Source organism: Bubalus bubalis, chromosome X (assembly GCF_019923935.1).
Source record: "Bubalus bubalis isolate 160015118507 breed Murrah chromosome X, NDDB_SH_1, whole genome shotgun sequence".
NCBI lineage: Eukaryota > Metazoa > Chordata > Mammalia > Artiodactyla > Bovidae > Bubalus > Bubalus bubalis.
Genome location: NC_059181.1, coordinates 20,860,675 through 20,879,956, shown reverse-complemented (window position 1 = coordinate 20,879,956; position 19,282 = coordinate 20,860,675). Strand labels below are relative to the sequence as shown.

The 19,282-nt window shown below is 40.6% G+C and overlaps 1 protein-coding gene across 12 annotated transcripts in view; it reads right to left on the bottom strand.

Annotated features, from left to right (window-relative positions):
* LOC102403295 (choline-phosphate cytidylyltransferase B-like) overlaps positions 1-12,210 on the bottom strand; it is a 205,361-nt gene extending 193,151 nt beyond the window's left edge. Inside the window, exons 1-5 of one of the 12 annotated variants that reach the window (XR_006548597.2) lie at positions 12,020-12,195; positions 10,669-10,736; positions 5,930-6,053; positions 5,420-5,571; positions 950-996 (exon numbers count right to left, since the gene is read on the bottom strand). The gene's annotated coding sequence lies outside the window, so the exon portion shown is untranslated. The other 11 variants (XR_006548594.2, XR_006548593.2, XR_006548596.2 and 8 more) reach the window with 11 other exon arrangements.
* Positions 12,211-19,282: the final 7,072 nt, after the last annotated feature.

The following is a 19,282-nucleotide window of genomic DNA, read 5'->3' as shown; positions in this document are numbered from 1 at the left end:
ATTATCTATTATTAATAGATAGTTTAAAAGATTAATAGATAGTTTCTAGAAAAAGAGAGGAATAAAAGCATTAATGACATTATAAAGCTAACCACCAGGGATTCCCTGTTTGTCCAGTGGTACAGAATCCACTTGCCAATGCAGGAGATACGAGTTGGATCCTTGGTCTGGGAAGACCCCATCTTCCCTACTTGCTGCAGGGCAACTAAGCCGTATGCCACAAGTATTGAGCCTGTGCTCTAGAGCCTGGGAGTCATGACTACTGAGCCCTTGTCCTACAACTACTGAAGTCCACATGTTCTAGAGCCCATGCTCCACAACAAAAGAAGCCACTGCAATGAGAAGCCTATGCACCATAACTAGAGAGTAGCTCCTGCTTGCTGCAACTAGAGAAAGCCTGTGCACAGCAACAAAGACCCAGCATAGCCAAAAATAAAGAAATAAATAATTTTTTTTAAAAAGCTAGACACTGAAACAAATATATAAACATTTCATTTCTAATTATCAGAACAGTCACAAAAATAAAATAAAATAAAATTACCAAAAAGTAAAGGATTTTTTAAAGATATAAAAATAAGCAAAAATAAGATGGATGGACTTCTGCTTCTGATAATAACAGATCAGGTAATCTGGATACACTCTCCCACTAAGAACCACTAGAAAAATATAACAAAAGATTTTTTCAATCTGCCCAAAGGCCTCATAATGTTAACAAAGTAGAGAAGTGTTACCTGGACAGGATCCAGGGGAGAATGGATACCCTGAGAAATGAAACCTGTGGGCAGAGTCTCTTTTCCTGGGACTGTTTGATGGTCCTAGAGGGAACGAGTTGGGGCTGAGAGCTAAGTAAGAATTCAGTCAACCTAGTGGAAATAAAGGAACAGACATTGGTATCTGGGAGCCACCAAGAAAGTCAGGGCAGGCAGGGGGGAATCAGTTATTGGTCCCTACTTAGGGTTGGGTCTTCAAAGGTCTGCACCCTAAAATTCGTGTGACCTGAAAGTACATGGGCTATGTTGGGAACTGCAGGTTATCTTTAATCCCCTCAAGCCCTGAAATTGGACAGAGGTGATCAAAACTGCTAGTACCTCTGGGCATCTGGCAGAAACAAGTGGGAATCTTCTCTGGAAGAAAAGAGCATCATCTTGGGCATCAAATTATTTCTACAAACAATTTTTCAAATACAATGTCTAAAATGCAAACAAAAGTAGATAGGCCAGAGACAAGGCAACAGGAATTAAAAGCAGCAGGAAAAAATAAATAGAAAGAGAATAACAAGGGAGGATGTTAGAGTTCCCAGACAAACACTTTAAATAAATATGCTCAGAGAATTCAACGACATAAAAAGCAATTGCAGCAGAGAAAAAGAAACTATACAAAAGAACCAAGGTCCTTCTCCCAGCATGAAACATCTACATGTTAAGTCCAAAAACAAGTTGACATTTTTTGTAGCACTGGTATATAAAAATTTTGATTCACTTATTTATTTATTTTTTTTAAAACTTTACATAATTGTATTAGTTTTGCCAAATATCAAAATGAATCCGCCACAGGTATACATGTGTTCCCCATCCTGAACCCTCCTCCCTCCTCCCTCCCCATTCCATCCCTCTGGGTCATCCCAGTGCACCAGCCCCAAGCATCCAGTATCGTGATTCACTTATTTAACAGACATATATTGAGCTAGTTTTCTGTATAAGCCACCACTAGATGCTGAGGGAGATAGGAAGATTAAAAAAAAAAAAAAAAAACGTGGTACCCTGCTATCAAGGACTTAATAGCTTATGGCTAGATTTATTTATCATACATGTCATTCTATTCAAAACAGCACTGATTGGCAATGTCCTGAGGCTCTATTTTGTTTTTTTCCTAAGGAAAAGAAAAAGGAATATGTCTTAATGTTTAAATGGTCTCATCCTAAATATATCCTGTAAGGAAGTTTCTAAAGATGGTTGGATGGGAGGCCATCAACATCGTGGTGTGTATGAGGGTTGATCACCTGAGTCTGGAATGGCGAGACATGTGCCACAATCATTCATACTCCACAGCACAGTGGCTTCCGTCTAAGTATTATGATCACTCAGGGCTTTGGGTCAGCACCATCCTTCAGCCCTCCTAAGAAGCACAAGAAACTTGGGGCCATCTATATTTGAAACTCTATTGATTTTGGGGCTGCTGAAAGCAATATATTTCTTTTCAATTTCTTTAAAACAGGAAACTGCCCAGGCCTCCTAGAGAAAATAACCTATTCTCAATGCCGAGAGGACACTTGAATTAAAGTGTAAGTTACTTAACTTCCATGATAAATATCCTCATAGCAAATATGGCCTTGAAAAGTTTCCATTTGGAGCCTGGGAGGGAACAAAGTCATTTCTTAAAAGTGTGAACTTCTCTAAGGCAGAGTCATGAAAAAAAGGGGATGAAAGCCAGTCTGTTGAAAGACACAACACATCCTACCAATCCCCTTGATAAAAGGACAACAGGAATGTGGAGTATCCGTGTCCTCCTCTACCACTCCCCTGGTCCATGTTCCTGAATAATCAGGTGTCCCAAGGGTATAACTCCAGGCAACAGCTCTTAGGTGGTCAGGTAGTTGTTGGGTACGTTACTATAGATGCATTCCACTTCTGGAGTCAATCCGTAACTATGGCTCCTAAATGTTTGCAATTCTAATGGTCTGGCTGATTGCGTGTGGTCCTAACAATACATGCAAAGCAAAGCCAAAATATTATCCAAGATCAGAACAAAACAACATACTGTCCTAAAATAAAAGACATATGAGCAAAAAAATGGTGGCTTCATATTTAGATTGCCCAGTAATTTTCTTACAACTTCTCTTCTGTTGATTAAAGAACCACAACCCTTGGTATGTCCACCATACTTAAACTGAAGGAAATTTTGTTCTGGATGATTTCAATGGCTTACGGTGCTGTTTCCCAGGCCTTTCCATTTTCATGTAGGGTGGTAACTAGAAACATCAGGTGGGTCCTACCTAGTACACATTGTTCTTGTAACAGTATTGGGGAGGAGGTTTCAATTCGGGATTTGCTAAGATGTTAAAAATTAAGTATTGAATTCACAGTACAGGATAAACTTAGCTTGGTTAATAGTTAATCATATTATATAAGTAAACAACTATAACTATTGGATGTGAATAGTCACACAGAGGTTCAAAGGGATTCTGGTTTAACTGCCAATCCTTTCTCACTAGGATGGGCTTTCCTGGTGGCTCAGAGGGTAAAGCATCTGCCTACAACGCGGGAGACCTGAGTTTGATCCCTGGGTGGGGAAGATCCCCTGGAGAAGGAAATGGCAACCCATTCCAGTATTCTTGCCTGGAGAATCCCATGGACAGAGGAGCCTGGTAGGCTACAGTCCACAGAGTCTCAAAGAGTTGGACACGACTGAGCAACTTCACTACTTCCTTCCTTCCCATTTGCTTCTGCAATACAGTCCTCTCTCACCATGTTACTGGAGCACTGTCCACAAATATATTTCTGTACTGCCCAATGCTGGTCCAAACTGGCCCATGCCGAACTGGTGCTGCCCTTATGTCAGAGGTGATATATTTGAAAAGTAGTCTCAGTTTCCAAATAGTAACTTATCAAAGTTCAATATTGAAAATTCACACCCTCCATCACATGCATTTCTAGGGCCCCATTTCTATCACTATTTGCTAGTGCACAGATCTGTCCAAGTGAAAGACATGAAGGTTATAACTATTCTGCAGTATAAATGAGTCCTATAATACCTTCTGCCAAGTCCCTGGAAGACAGAGCCGCCTACACTGTGTCTGCAGGGGTTCTGTAGACCTATCTATCTTCAGATGGGAAAAGAAAAAGATTTGGCAAATTTGACCTAAAAGCAGGCTCTTGAGAAAAATGTTAAAAAGCATTTGCCTGCCCCTTCTTCAAAGATAGATTATTTTGTAACCCATTACTCTTCTTTTTAAAATATTTGAATCTGATTTATTTTTTAACATATTGATACACTGACATTCATAGATCACATGGTCTCTAGTTGCCATCTGGGGCATGTTTTTCTAGTTAATCTTGAGTGGAGTTCATATTTTACAACTATAAACCATGGTGGGGAGGGGGTTCTCTTCAAAAAATGTTCTAAAACATCACAGAATGTTCAAAACCACTTTCTTTACAAGAAATGACAGTGAAAAAAGGACATCCTAGATTTCTCCAAAGAGCCCACATTAATGTAGAAGGCAATATTGATTTTACTTAAATCTCGAAAAATCAAGCACAAATATCACGGTAGGCAGAATAATGCCTCCACCCCCAAAATGTCCATTTCCTGACCTCTAGAATCTCTGAATATGTTATGTTACATAGCAAGATGGAATTAAGGTTGTTAATCAGCTGACCTGACAACAAGGAGATCGGCTTGAATTATGCAGCTGAGCCCAACATAATCACACAGGTCCTTAAATAGAAAAGTGGAAGGCAGAAAATCCGAAGCAGAGAGATGGCATCATCAGGAAGATTCAGTCAGCCATTTCTAGCTTTGAAGATGGAGGAAGAGGTTACAAGCCAAGGGATGCATGTAGCTTTGAAATCTAGAAAAACTGAGGAAATGGATTCTTCCCTGTTGCCTCCAGCAGGAATTCAGACTTTTTAGTTTAAAGCCAAAAAATTTGTGGTAGTTTGTTATAGCCACAAATTAAAACAAGTGTTGAGATGCTTTGTGGCACTCTGGACTTCCTTGAGGCTGCCAGTCACTTTAAGAAAAGCTGGCATGGAAGACAGTATTTGTCAGTAGTCATGCATCTTCTAAATAATTCCCATGTTTCTCAGCATACTACCATGGCCAGCCAGTCTTCCCCTATCATAAGATATTAAATGATTTGCCCCCAACACAGATTGCTGGGCTCACCCCTGGAGTTTCTGATCTGGGGTGATGACTGAAAATTTGCATTTCTAACAAACTCCAAAGCAAAGCTGATGCTACTGATCAGAGGATCACACTTTGAGACCCACTAGTCTAGTGGACTAGAAAAGCATGTAAACAAACAAAATACAGTGTGATAAGATGATGTAATCGTACAAAAGGTACAGTAATCACAGTGTAGAAATATCAAAATCATGCACTTGGTTGGAGAAAGGTTTTAGAAAGAAGTGATGTTTCTGTTGAAGCTTGAAGAATGTAATTTAAAACAGAAATGACAAGGAAAAGTGGATGGGGAGAAAATAAGTAAAGAAATATCTGGCAGAGAGAAATGTGTATGAGAAGACATGCAGGAGGGAACTTCTCTTTTTTTACAACTGGAGAAACCATGGATAAGTGGTGGGAAATGAGGCCAGAAAGGGAGACAAGTCAGATACAAAGGCCTTTCTGTGCTATGCAAAGGAATTTGACTTTATCCCAAATTTTAGAGCTGTATGTTAGTGTCCATAAACAGACTTACATGTTAAAGGGCATCCTTGGCAGCTGTTCTGGATGAGCAAGGCTGATGGTGAGACCAGAAGCAGGGGAAGCGTTAAGAAGGAACTTCCAGCAGTCCTCAGAGAAGCGACGAATGTGTGCACTATGGTACAGGTGATGGATGTGATGGCATAGCTGCAAGAGAAGCATAAAAGTAGCATCTACAGACCATGGTTACCAATGGAATACGAGCAAGTGAGAGAGGAGCCGTGGAGGACTAGAGGATGATCATTAGCGCTCCGGGCTATATGCTGAGTTGGCTAAGGGAACCATTCACCAAGAGAGGAAACACTCCACAAGGAGTCTGCTGGGTGGAGGTGACCATGCAGGGATGAATGCCTGGGGGGCTGAGGTGCCTGGATTATACCCAAGGGGGAAGTAAGCCAGATAACAGTTGTGAACAGCTATGAGTTGCTAATATTTCAAAGCACAAAGTAAAACTTAATGGGCAAAGTAAATCAAAATGCTTACTTATATGAAATTATAGACTCACAGACTTTTTAAAAGTAGCAAAAGTAGCTTTATTTTCTTCAGCTACTTTTCTTAGAACAGCGTGTGGCACCCTGTCTCTCCTCCTTGGCCTAGTGCATGGTCAGCCCATCTCAGAGTCAACAGTGCTGGGAAAGAAAAAAAGAGAATAGGAATGGACACCAAGTTAAAATCATTTACTTGTGATAAAATACACCTAATCAAAGGTCCATCTAGTCAAGGCTATGGTTTTTCCAGTGGTCATGTATGGATGTGAGAGTTGGACTGTGAAGAAAGCTGAGTGCCGAAGAATTGATGCTTTTGAACTGTGGTGTTGGAGAAGACTCTTGAGAGTCTCTTGGACTGCAAGGAGATCCAACCAGTCCATTCTGAAGATCAGCCCTGGGATTTCTTTGGAGGGAATGATGCTGAAGCTGAAACTCCAGTACTTTGGCCACCTCATGCAAAGAGTTGACTCAATGGAAAAGACTCTGATGCTGGGAGGGATTGGGGGCAGGAGGAGAAGGGGACGACAGAGGATGAGATGGCTGGATGGCATCACTGACTCGATGGACGTGAGTCTGAGTGAACTCCAGGAGTTGGTGATGGACAGGGAGGCCTGGCGTGCTGGAATTCATGGGGTCGCAAAGAGTCGGACACGACTGAGTGACTGAACTGAACTGAAGGATGATTATATTGTCTGAAGTAGGTGCTCTTTCTCAAAGCACCTGTTCTGGAGTAGACTGCTACTCTGCTCCTTCCCCTCTACAGATACATATGGACTGATGTATACATTCTGTCTTTACCCTCAAGAGAGAACCAGATTTGGTGATGTCAGTAAAACATAGGCAGTGTGGAGTAAATGAGAGTTAATGTTTTCAGTTTTAAGCAACCATAGATATATATTACATTAAGAACCTAAGTAATGTATGTATATTAAGCACTAAAACATATCAAATTATGTTATGTTAAAATGCAAATAACTCATGTGGTTTTAAAAGATAAAACAAAGTTGATGCTAACAAATTTAATGTGAATGATTAATAGAAGAGAGAAAAAGTGGAAACAAAACATTTCTAACAAAATGCCACATAAATACATATGGAATACATACAAAAAATCACCTATAGAACTACAGATAATTCTTATTTTTATTTATCATTTCCTATGTTGTATAACTATTAAATAATGAGTATGTATCGCTTTTTAAATTAAAACATTAAAAAAAAATAAGGCTAGTTTCCCTAATAAACTATCCTTCCCTCATGGCTCAGATGGTAAAGAATCTGCCTGCAATGTGGGAGACTGGGTTTGATCCCTGGGTTGGGAAGATCCCCTGGAGAAGGAAATGGCAACCCACTCCAGTACTCTTGCCTGGAGAATCCCATGGACAGAGGAGACTGATGGGCTACAGTCCATACGGTTGCAAAGAGGTGGATACAACTGAGTGACTAATGCTTTCTTTTTCCCTAATAAAAAAAATAAATGTATTTTTAAAATACATTTTTAAGTATATTCGAAACTGAAAACCCAAGATTATGCAGACATCTGTCCCTAAAACAGATGTTTGTTCAAGAGCCTCTCACTGTCTAAAATGCAGCCAAGTGGTATCCAAAGTGATGTCAGTCTTGGTGACAGACATCTGGGCTTATGCAGAGCTGAGGGCTAATAGCTAGCTCTCATGTGACTGCAACTTACGGCAGTGGTCGGGGGGTAGTCTGGACTGAACAGAGAAAAGAAAGTTTTAGGACATCAATTTTAAAAGCCACTTCAGAGACTTCCCCGGAGGTTCAGTGGTAAAGACTTCACCTTCCATTGCAGGAGTTGTGGGTTCGATCACTGATCAGGGAACTAAGATTCCACATGCCTCATGGCCAAAACGCCAAAACATAAAACAGTAGCAATATTGTAATAAAATTCGATAAAGACTACAAAAACAAATGGTCCACGTGAAAATAAAAATCTAAAAACATAATATAGTAAAATTTAAAAATAGAAATAAAAAGCCAGGCTTCCCTGGTGGCTCTATGGTATTAAGAATCCGTCTGTCAATACAGGAGACACGAGTTTGATCCCTGATCCGAGAGGATCCCACATGCTGCAGAGCAACTAACCCCGGGAGCCACAAATATTAAGCTCACACTCTAGAGCCCATACTCTGTAACAGGAGAAGCTACCACAATGAGAAGTCTGAGCACCGCAACTGGAGAGCAGCTCCTGCTTGTCGCAACTAAAGAAAAGCCCTCACATACCAACAAAGACCCAGAACAGCCAAAAAACTTTTTTAAACAGTAAAATTAGAGAAATAAATAAAAAACCACTTCAGATTGTTGAGAATCATGAAAGGATGGGGTTAAAAGGAAGAGTTTTCTCCAAGGAAGCCCATGCTAACTTGAGCCTCCTGAGATGCAAAGATAAAGGATATGGACCCTGGTGACTAGGACTCTCTATATTCCCTGAATACAGAGCTGTTGGCCATAAAGCAGAGCAAAATCATCAAGGTAAGAGCAGCCACCATGGCTCAGCTGTTGACACATAGTTCCCACGACAGAAGATCCCAAGACACCAATTCAGGAGAGAAAATCTGGAATCAAGATTCATGCTGACAAGCACAAGACTTGGCATACAGTCCTTAGTCACACCAGCAGTATATGTAATATCTGCTTAAGCTAAATCCTCCACAATTTGTTCAATGTTATCACACAGCTTATTAAAGGTTAATCATCCTTATAACTTGGATATTAATGAGAAAACTAGGAGATGAATTGTGAAGATGACAAAACCTGAAGAAAGAATTTAGCATATTAAACCCTTCCAAAAGTGAACTCTCCCTATGTCTTAACATCAGATATTTGTAATTCATGTTTTAAAAAATACCTCTGCTATTGTTTAGTCACTAAGTCATGTCTGACTCTTTTGTGACCCCATGGAATGTAGCCGCCAGGCTCCCCTGTCCATGGGATTTCCCAGGCAAGAATACTGGAGTGGGTTGCCATTTCCTCCCCCAGGGGATCTTCCTGACCCAGGGATCGAACCCACATCTCCTGTGTCTCCTGCATTGGCAGGCAGACTCTACCACTGAGACACCAGGGAAGCAAAAATACCTTACATGAGAGCAAATTTTACTTGTCAAACTGGATGGTAATTCTCTGACCACAGTGGGAAAGTGAGGGCAAAAATGGCCAGTTAGCTATCACTGTGCAACAAAGTATCCCAAAACTGAGACTTAAAACAATAGCCATTTATATTATTGCTGGCAAAACTGCAGGTAATCTGGATGGTTCCTCTGCTCTTAGATGAGCTCCTGAATGGGTCTGCAGTCAAATGTGGGCTAGGTTGGTAGCTCTGCTAATCTGGGTGACTCACTCATGTTTTGAGCCTGGCTGACTTTAGGGTGGTCTACCACGGCTCTGAATGGGAAAAATCAGCTCTCCTTAACGTGTTCTCTCCTCTTCCAGCAGTAAGCCAAGTTTGTTCTCATGGTGACAGAGCTCTGAGAGACAGTAGAAGGATACAAGGTCTCTAGGATCAGAACTGCCACTTCTACCATATTCTGCTGGCCAGAGTAAACACAAGGCCATCCCATAATCAAGGAGACGAGAAAATTGACTCAATCTCTTGATGAGATGAACTGTGAGGAAACATGGAAAGGATGTATGTATAGAAAGCAGTGTAGAAGTGAAACCAGTTTTGCAATCAATCTACAGCATGCATAAACCAAACATAAAATCCAAGTTGAATATTAGAGAAAAAAGTTAAAACACAGCAAGTGATGGTCAATGAATTAAGCAATCCATCTCTTTCCATGCTGACATGCTGGAAAAAAAAATAAGTTTCACTCACCAGAGTTTGAAAAAGGGTTCTTTATCTCCACTTTTCCTAGCCAAATAGGAAGTCCATTTATATCACATTTTTACTGGGTCTGACCTTGAAAGATGCTTAAAACATAATTGAGTTCTTCCTCTTGGAAATGAAATATATCCATTGACTATGTTTTAAAGAAAAAATGTATTATTTTATTCAACATAATGCTGTTGGAATTATGAGATGTGCCAAAACCTGGCACTTTTCAGAATGACTCAGAAAAAAACTATGCCAGGAAAATTCCAATTCCTAAGGCATCTTTTCCTAAATTGTCTAATTAATTACCTACTTCTTCACCTTCCTTAGTTTTGCAGACACAATACAACATGCTGCCTTTTCCAAACTGTGGTTCCTGAGCCATTTGAAAATCAAGAATATCTGGATCCAGAGTAATAATAAAACATTTAACAAACACTAATGGCCCAGGCACTGACCAATCAGAACATAGTTTGGTGCAGGCTTTTGCTCTGCTCTAAGTGCCACCCCCTCCTCTCCGCTTGCAAGGAGGGATGAAAGATGCCTCCTACATCACCTCCCAGGAGAGAGACACTTTAATGACACCCTTGGGATAGCAACATATGTGTTCTCTGAAGCATTAAGGACACTCTAGACTGTTGTCTGGAAAATCTAAGCTGCAGGAGACAGGCTGACTAACTTCTCTGACAGCTGAGGAAGAGGGAGCTGGCAAGACTGGGACGAGCCAGCACTGCCCACGTTTCCTAGGAAAGAGAAAGCACCTCTCATGGGCCAGACATTGCCCCTGCCTAGGGGGAGCCAGTGCTGAGGTGCACTTCTGTCCTGTCCTGGGGGACTACCTGGAGGGATGAACACAGGAGAGAAGCTGTAGCAATTCTCAGGGGCTGAAGAAATAAGAATTAACTGGAAAAGAGATGCACTCACCTTCATCAAGGGAACTACAGGGAGAGATCCGGAGCAACGTGAGCCATTCTTATCAACTACGAAAGTGCCTGTGAAAGAAAGAATCAATTCTTAAAACCTGTAGTCACGCCCATAAAGCACTAACTCAGGTTCATCTAGTACCAATCAAGTAAGAGTTTTTTCTACTTCCCTCACCTCTCCTTCGGAGAAGGCAATGGCACCCCACTCCAGTACTCTTGCCTGGAAAATCCCATGGATGGAGGAGCCTTGTAGGCTGCAGTCCATGGGGTCGCTAAGAGTCGGACACGACTGAGCGGCTTCGCTTTCACTTTTCACTTTCATGCATTGGAGAAGGAAATGGCAACCCACTCCAGTATTCTTGCCTGGAGAATCCCAGGGATGGGGGAGCCCGTTCGCACAGAGTCGGACACGACTGAAGCGACTTAGCAGCAGCAGCAGCACCTCTCCTTTGCCAATCCCTTTGCACTTCAACCAGGGAGGACCAAGACCTCTACTTAGTGAAATAGGGGAGAAGAAGTGAAAGCAGATGTGGATAAGGCAAGAAGTTGACCACAACTTTCTCCCCCAACTGTTAGTTTCCCACCAGCCACAGTGGGGAAAGGCCCGGCTCTCAAATCAGTTCCAAAGTCTGATCATCACATTAGACTGGACATTTTAATTATTGACCATAGGGCTTTCTATCAACTAAGAGTACAGAGAAAAGTCATGAGATGGCCCCAATTTTCACCTGGGACAAAATAAAATGTAAAAAACCAGGAAACAAAGATCAAATTGTTTTACAATTATATATCACTCTTTGTCTGTCTCTGATGGACCAGGACAAAGACCCACCTCTCTGGAAGATGATATTCTCATGGAGGAAACAAAAATAAGAAAATAGTTAATTAGATAATAATTAGTGATAGTGCCATGAAGAAAAACAAAGTGGGGTGAGGAGGTATGGAGAGACAGCTGGGGGAGGAGGGGTGCTGTTTTCCGTGGAGTAGCAACAAAGGAATTTCAACAGGAACATGAGTGAGAAAGTCAGCCATCTGAAGATGGTCTTGGCAGAAGAAAACCGTGAGTGCAAACTGCAGAGGCAGAATCAGCTTGGGGGTCTGAAGATCAACGAAAAGCCTGTGTGGCTACAATAGAGGGAATGAAGCAAGAAGGGTAGGCCGTGAGTTTGGGGGATCCACTAGGAGTCCAGTCGTATGCTGTCATGAGAAAGGAATTGGCCTGGAGTGCAGTGCAAAGGCCTCTGAGGGCTGAGCTTGTCCTCCAATGGTTGCCCTGGCGGCCGAGAGAACATACTAGTGACCAGTGACTACATCTGTCGGGCAGCAGCTTCCAAATCACCTAGGATACTTACTGAAAGAACATATTACTAAGCCCCATCCATTCCGGGAACTACTGAACCAGAATCCTGTGGGAGTAAGGTAAAGGCCGCTATTTTTAGCTGATCCTCCAGGAGATTCTCTCCAGCTGTCAGAATCAGGAATTACTACCCTACATTAGGGGGTGGCCATTTTATGAGAACTCACAGAATTTTTGCTCAGCATTCAACTTAGGTTCTCTGAAATGTCCATGTTTTTATCTTGTCTCTTTGCTTTAAATACGTTTCATCCATCATTAACCATTGTTCAGGATTTTCCAGTTCAATTTTGGAGGGGTCCAACTTTAACTAGGGCTTTATTTTACTATTTATTCGACCTTAAGTTTCCCTTTTACTAATATTTATTTTTCTTTTTTATAGATACAATTGTTTAGTATTTATGCATCCATTTTATTGTTTTTAAGAATTAAACTGCCATTTCAGCATCTTCAGAGTAATAGAATGCATTGTACATACATATAATTTAGACATATGCCTATTCCAGCTTCAAAGTCTGATATCAGTCTTCTCTGATATAAAGTGGGATTCACATTATTTTTTTCCATAGAGAAAGACACATTAATTTTAGCTTTCTACCCACTTCAAACGACTGGGTGAGTTCACACCTGATGCCATTTGAAATTTTTGTCTCCTGTAACACATTCACCTGATCTGCTTTGCTGTATAACATATACTTCTAACCCTAACAAAAAACAATTTTTAAGTCTACATCTTTTAACATGTGGGAATTTTATCATGAAACTGATTTTTTCTTTTTTTGTCCAATACATTAAGTGGTTTCATACCATATTCAACCATTGTGAATTTCAATAAAAGCAGGAGAGCTCCTCATAGATAGTTGAGAAGACTTTAGTGAATTTGACTGTTTTCTTATTACAGGAAACAAAGAATGGTATTTTATCTTAAGAGAAATATTTTAACACTTTCTAAACTTGGGCAAAAAAGGGAATCAAGTTTGTACCAGTCCAAGTACCTACAATACTATGACAGAAGCATTTACCATCACTATTTCACACTACCTCAGTCTCCTAATAGCAAAGTTTTCTCACTAGAAATATTGTATTAACACTGGACTCTTAAATTGCCAGGTATGAAAAATCACTTACTTTAAAAAGAAAATGATAGTTATTTCAGGCTAGTCAAGGTTAAAATGGCCATTTATATTATTTCTAATTTCAGCTTTAAGCTCAGAGATGTGTTGGCATCTGATCAGCCAAAATGAGAATTTGTTTTGCCTGTATCCAACAGAATAAAAAGATAAATTAGCAATAAGTCCATCCTTTGCCAAAAAGAAATATGTTTCAAATTTATATAAACTATATAATAAATCTGGAGAAGGAAATGGCTACCCACTGCAGTATTCTTGCCTGGGAAATCCCATGGACAGAGGAGCCTGGCGGGCTACAGTCCACAGGATCACAAACAGTGAGACATGACTGAGCAACTAACACACACACACCATTAATGGGGGAAAAACTTCATGAGAGTTTATTCAAATGACACATAATAATACCCCAAGAACATCAATTTATATATATGAACTCTGTACAAAGTGTAAGTGGTCACCTTAACAGAAACATAACAAGTCTCTATAATGCAAAAATTAATTCTAAAGGCACCTTTATAAAGTGATGAAATTAATGTAACTTAGTCATATTCATTCATATAATTTACCTTTCTCCTCTCTAATACAAACTCATCTGGCAGTTTTCAGTTAACTTCATGCTAAAATGTTCCAAATTTAGAATCTTTACTAATGAAAGAAATAAACAAGAAATAAGTTGTTTTTTTTTTTTTTAATTTCAGAGGAAAAGCACATTACACAATTATAAAACCCAGGCAAATGAGAGTTGGTGAGTATATGAATGCTTATCATTAATATATCATTCAAATTCCTCCATGGCACTTAGAATGCAGTTTAAAACCCAATAAACAAGAGACCGTAAGAACAGGAGCAAACTACCATGAAACAAGGAATTATAACAAAGTCTCTTCAACCCTAAATATTTAGTTTAAGACAATGAGCAGAGTAGCACACACTTCATCTAAATGACACCATTTAAACTGTGTTATAATATAATATTACTTAAGACAAACCAGTGTGGAGCATTATGACTCCAACCATTCTCAAAAAAAGGATTAACAAGTAACAGCATCCCCAGCAGCTTGGAGCCTACAGAATCAATTACTTCAGTCATATCTTTGCAAATGATTCAGTAATGCCTTTCAACATTATAAACAGAAATCTATCATAGTACTAGAATTTTGATGTATTTGGTGCTTCTAGGGCTGCCTAAGAATAAGAAGGCATCCAAGCGAAATTCATTATATACTTATTATTCCACAACATTTCAGTACCTAAAATGTGAAATCACTCTCTACCATTTACCTGTCTGCCTTACGCTATATTCTAGGTTTTTCCTTCCAAGATTTTTATTGCACTTTGGGAAATTAGAGGTAAAACATAGTTTTAAAAAACAGGATGTCAAATCATTATACTGTACACCTTAAATGTATACAGTGCTGTACATCAATTATATCTTAATAAAACTAGAAGGAAAAAAACTGTAATTGTGCTTAAATTCACAGAAAAATAGCATTTTTACAACCATATTGAAATTTAATCCTTTTTACACAGGTTAACAAAATATGTCACAGAGAAAACCTAAACAAACACAAAACTTCTGAAAGCGGAACAATGCAAGTTTATTTGGGGACCTCAAATGATAGAAGGTTACCTCCAGGTCAATTCACCACGCTAAAGGAAAAGAGTTGTAAAAATACAGCTATGCTACACTGAGCCATTTATCCACACTATAGTATAAAACTGGAAATAAATCCTAAAGCCAAGGTTTAAGATCACTTTAAGAGACAAGATCCTAAGTGTTTTATTGCTGTCTCTGTAAGAGGTGCTTTTCCTTCCCCAAACAAAGGTTAATTGAAAAGTTGATTCGATTTAAGGTTTTGTTTTTTTTCCTCATCAGCTCTTCAGTTCAAAACACTATGGTCAATGCTAACATGTTGTCTAATCTGAGTGCTGTGATCCAGAAAGTGGGATTGGGGAAGCTGGACCTTGTGTTGGTGGAGGAGGTGAAAGTCCTTTTGATAGAGGGCACACCAGGATTTGTTCCATTCTATTGTACAAATGAAAGGTTCAGCGTTTCTTGCTTTTCAGTGAATTGGGGTAAAGAGTTAAGACTGATGGTTAGGAGGAGATTCATTTACAGGTGGACCACCATTTTAAGATAGAGGAGATCCTGGAGGAGGAGGAGAAGGATACGAAGAAGGTGGCACCAGGGCAGAAATACATCCAAGGGAAGAAGTTACTGGTGATGGATCAGAAGTCATGGGTGGAGGTGACACTTGACTATGAACCGACTAAGGAGGATCTGAATCCTGGTGAAAATGTGACACTGGATGGCTTACTAGTGGTAGAGGAGATGTGGGTAGTGCATGTTGCTCTGGATCCACCATATAAGGGGGCAATACCTCTGGTTGACTTTGACAGTCAGGATGCTGGTGAGCAGGTGCTGGGCAGGAGGTGAGAGTTCTTCGGCACCAGAATTTGAGTCACCCTGAATAGGGGCGATTTGTAAATTGCTATGTTCCCTTGCTGAAATACCAACGATTTCCTGATGGACCAAAGGAGGTGGAGGTGGCGCCAATTCTGGGGAGGAGCATGAAGATCCTCGTGTGGCTGGTTACTGAGCTTGTGTGATACATATTGCACAGGAGGCAGTGACATATTGGTACACAACTCTGGTGGAATATGGCTCCTATGGTCCTTGTCTAGCAGCATTTCAGGGATTTCAGTTGTTGGTGAAGCAATACAAGGGTGAGCTTTTTTTAGTGGAGCACAGGTAACAAATTTTTTAGCTCTCTAATTGTGGTACTTGATATGAGCTTCTAACTCTCTTTGAGAAAAATAAGTTTTCCTGCACTCTTGCCAAATGCTACATAGGAAGATAGAACCTTGCGTATGCTCCTCAGTTTGCAGCATAGGAATACTACAGCCCAGACATATCTCTGTCTTTTTCATATAAATTAGCACAGTAATAGCAAAAAGCATGCTTGCACAAATGTAAAAAGGCAAAACAGTTGTCTCAAGAGGTCTTACAAATAGCTGAGAAAAGAAGAGAAGCGAAAGGCAAAGGAGAAAAGGGAAGATATACCCATCTGAATGCAGAGTTCCAAAAATAGCAAGGAGAGATAAGAAAGCCTTTCTCAGTGAAAGAAATAGAGAAAAACAATAGAATGGGAAAGACTAGAAATCTCTTCAAGAAAATTAGATACCAAGGGAACATTTCATGCAAAGATGGCACAATAAAGGACAGAAATGGTATGGACCTAACAGAAGCAGAAGATATTAAGAAGTGGCAAGAATACAAAGAAGAACTATACAATATAGATCTTAATGACCCAGATAACCACGATGGTGTGATCACTCACCTAGAGCCAGACATCCTGGAGTGCAAAGTCAAGTGGGTCTTAAGAAGCATCACTATGAACAAAGCTAGTGGAGGTGATGAAATTCCAGCTGAGCTATTTCAAATCCTAAACGATGATGGTGTGAAAGTGCTGCACCCAATATGACAGCAAATTTGGAAAACTCAGCAGTGGCCACAGAACAGGAAAAGGTCAGTTTTCATTCCAATTCCAAAGAAAGGCAATGCCAAAGAATGTTCAAATTACTGCACAATCGTACTCATTTCACATGCCAGCAAAGTAATGCTCAAAATTCTCCAAGCTAGGCTTCAACAGTACACAAACCAAGAACTTCCAGATGTTCAAGCTAGATTTAGAAAAGGCAGAGGAGCCAGAGACCAAATTGCCAACATCTGTTGGTTCATGGAAAAAGCAGGAGAATTGCAGAAAAACATCTACTTCTGCTTCATCGACCACAACAAAGCTTTTGACTGTGTGGATCGCAACAAACTGTGGAAAATTCTTACAGAGATGGGAATACCAGACCACCTGACCTGCCTCCTGAGAAATCTGTATGCAGGTCAAGAAGCAACAGTTAGAACCCGACATGGAACAACAGACTGGTTCCAAATAGGAAAAGGAGTATGTCAAGGCTGTATATTGTCATCCTGCTTATTTAACTTATACGCAGAGTACATCATGAGAAATGCTGGGCTGGAAGAAGCACAAGCTAGAATCAAGATTGCTGGGAGAAATATCAATAACCTCAGATATGCAGATGATACCACCCTTATGTCAGAAAGCAAAGAAGAACTAAAGAGCCTTTTGATGAAAGTGAAAGAGGAGAGTGAAAAAGCTGGCTTAAAACTCAACATTCAAAAAACATCATAGCATCTGGTCCTATCACTTTATGGCAAATAGATGGGGAAACAATGGAAACAGTGACATTCTTTATTTTCTTGGGCTCCAAAATCACTGCAGATGGTGACTGCAGCCAAGAAATTAAAAGATGTTTGCTCTTTGGAAGAAAAGCTATGACCAACCTAGACAGCATATTAAAAAGCAGAGATATCACTTTGCCAACAAAGGTTCATCTAGTCAAAGCTATGGTTTTTACCAGTAGTCATGTATGGATGTGAGGGTTGGACTATAAAGAAGGCTGAGTGTCAAAGAATTGATGTTTTTGGATTGTGGTGTTGGAGAAAACTCTTGAGAATGCCTTGGACTGCAAGGAGATCAAACCAGTCAATCCTAAAGGAAATCAACCCTGCATATTCACTGGAAGGACTGATGCTGAAGCTGAAGTTCCAATACTTTGGCCACCTGATATGAAGAGCTGACTTCTTAGAAAAGACCCTGATGCAAGGAAAGATTGGAGGCAGGAGGAAAAGGGGACAATAGGCTGAGATGGTTGGATGGCATCACTGACTCAATGGACATGAATTTGAACAAGCTCTGGGAGATGGTAATGAACAGGGAAGCCTGGTATGCTGAAATCCATGGGGTCGCAAAGACTTGAGATGACTGAGTGACTGAACAACAACAAAGATTTTAATAGGCAAATCACATTTGTCACATAAATGAACTGGTAAATCATCCTTTTCACCTATCATGTTTATCTTAATGTCCTCCCGAATGCATTCAAGAAATGTTTTCTTTCTTCCCAACAGTTCATCCCCTTTACCATCATACCACCCTCTGCCATTACATTCAAATTCTTTCTCACCAGCAGGTGACCAATTCATAGTCCTTGGGGTTTGAGACACAGATTGCTATTGCTCACCTGCTTGGAAATGAGCTTTGAAGGAATCCATCTTGGAACCTCAAGGCCACCAGACAATCCAGAACTCTGAGTACACGGCAGACCATTGTCGGCGTCAGTGGGATCCATGTTTGGCATTCGGCTAAGTAGGCACCTGGGAGTGGAAGTCAGACCCTGAAAGGGCAGTAAGAGCTTCCCCTGGAGCCCGGGAGGCAGGAGTTAGACCAGATTAGATCAGGTCCTGCCCCCAGCTCTGTAGCTTTGACTTCCTTCCAAGGGGTTTCCTCTCCTTTCCCCTGCCCCATCTCACTACTCTGGGAGGGAGTCAGACAATAGTTTGGACAAGCAGGGAAAGAGCTTCACTGTTGGGTTGGCTAAGACTGCTCTTCATGTGCCAGGAAAGTAGCCTTTAACTGGAAAAAGAATGATGCAGATGGGGGAGAGGAGTACAGAAGCGGCCAAAAAAATAAGTTCTCCACTTATTAGAGCACTGCCTCTGAGGCTGCTTTGTTTATTATTGTCCCGTTGCATTCCTATAACTGCCTTATATCCCTCATGGTATGTGTCAGGGTGTGTGTCTGTCTCTACATGTGTATGCATTCTGCCATACACACACCTCTAAGATTTTGTAATAATGTAATGAATATGGTGTTGGAGGAGACTCTTGAGAGTCCCTTAGACTGCAAGGAAATCCAACCAGTCCATTCTAAAGGAGAGGGGCCCTGGATGTTCTTTGGAAGGAATGATGCTAAAGCTGAAACTCCAGTACTTTGGCCACCTCATGCAAAGAGTTGACTCATTGGAAAAGACTCTGATGCTGGGAGGAATTGGGGGCAGGAGGAGAAGGGGACGACAGAGGATGAGATGGCTGGATGGCATCACTGACTCGATGGACGTGAGTCTGGGTGAACTCTGGGAGATTGTGATGGACAGGGAAGCCTGGCGTGCTGCAATTCAAGGGGTCGCAAAGAGTTGGACACGACTGAGCGACTGAACTGAACTGAACTGAATGAATATAAGATGACCTTTGGAGGTAGGGAGTACTGTATTTA